The sequence below is a fragment of the Colobus angolensis genome, unplaced genomic scaffold (assembly GCF_000951035.1).
Source record: "Colobus angolensis palliatus isolate OR3802 unplaced genomic scaffold, Cang.pa_1.0 Scaffold166, whole genome shotgun sequence".
Taxonomy (NCBI): domain Eukaryota; kingdom Metazoa; phylum Chordata; class Mammalia; order Primates; family Cercopithecidae; genus Colobus; species Colobus angolensis.
In genome coordinates this window covers 3300852-3302473 of record NW_012114777.1, presented here as the reverse complement: position 1 = coordinate 3302473, position 1622 = coordinate 3300852, and the positions used below count along the sequence as shown (strand labels likewise).

The window sequence follows — 1622 nt, the reverse complement described above, 5'->3', positions numbered from 1 at the left end:
TTTTTTTTTTTTTTTTGAGACGGAGTCTCGCCCTGTCCCCCAGGCTGGAGTGCAGTGGCCCAATCTTGGCTCACTTCAAGCTCCGCCTCGTGGTTTCATGCCATTCTCCTGCCTCAGCCTCCTGAGTAGCTAGGACTACAGGCGCCCACCACCACGCCCGGCTAATTTTTTGTATTTTTAGTACAGGCGGGGTTTCACTGTGTTAGTCATGATGGTCTTGATCTCCTGACCTCATGATCCACCCACCTTGGCCTCCCAAAGTGCTGGAATTACAGGCATGAGCCACCACGCCTGGCCGAGATGTTAATGTTTTTATTACAAGTTCTCATTAACTTGATTTAAACAGGATTTAGCACATCCCAAGCATGTAGGTGGGTAATAAATATGAATTGTGCAATTATGAGGATGACATAAAACTACTATACACTTAAGGTAAAGATTGTTGACTTATTGACCACACACCCTTAATTTACATTCTTACAACACAAACGAAACTCATCAAATTATTTTGACAGTTTTATGTGCTTAATCAACATGTTGGATATGGCATAAACACATAGCCTACAATTAACTGTCAACAATTGTTATTCCCATTATTATTAACTCATGTCCACCAATAACATTATATAACCCACACAACTTCTACTTCCAAGAAGTGCAGCATATTTCTTGCATTTGATTTATTCAATAAAAAATTTTCCATGATAAAAAACATTACTGGCATTAATAATCAAAAAGTTCATTACTTAAAGCAAACAATGATTTTTTGGGGATTGAAAATAATTGTGCATTTTTCTGTAGATTAGGGTACAGTTTGCAATTATATTTTGCAATTTTCTTCCCAAAGGTAGGAAAGTTTAATGAAAACTACTGAATTAAAGATCACTAAAGGCAGGCTGGGTTCAGTGGCTCACACCTGTAATCCCAGCACTTTGGGAGGCCAAGGCAGGTAGATCATTTGAGGTTAGGAGTTTGAGACAAGCCTGGCCAACGTGGTAAAACCCAGTCTCTACTGAAAAACCAACCAACCAACCAACAAAACTAAAAAAGCTGTATGTGGTGGTGCACGCCTGTAATCTCAGCTACTGGGGAGGCTGAGGCAGGAGAATCGTTTGAACCTGGGAGGGGAGGTTGCGAGATGGCGCCACTGCACTCCAACCTGGGTGATAGAGTGAGATTCCGTCTCAAACAAACAAACCAAAAATCGCTAAAGGCAGAAAATAGGTTCCATTTCACCCCGCCCCCCGCATTCTATTTCTTATGTACTTCTAAGTAGTCTGGACGTTACCTTCATATCATTTTAATGAACTCATATTTTCTTGTTTTTGCTAATTCGCCTACAAGAGGCCTACTTTATCTTTAAAACATTCACGGGCCTGGGACAGTGGCTCACTCCTGTACCCCCAGCACTTTGGAAGGCCGAAGCAGGCGGATCACCTGAGGCCAGCAGTTGGAGACCAGCCTGCCCAACATGGCGAAACCCTGTATCTACTAAAAATACAAAAAAAAAAAAAATTAGCCAGGCGTGTTGGTGAACGCCTGTAATCCCAGCTACTCTGGCTAAGAATTGCTTGAACCAGGGAGGCGGAGGTTGCAGTAAGCCGAGATTGCACCATTCCACT

General features: G+C 42.4%; 1 protein-coding gene across 1 annotated transcript in view; it reads left to right on the top strand.

Moving 5' to 3' along the window:
* Positions 1-1622, top strand: part of MRPL15 (mitochondrial ribosomal protein L15) — a 17526-nt gene that overhangs the window by 513 nt on the left and 15391 nt on the right. The window lies entirely within an intron of this gene.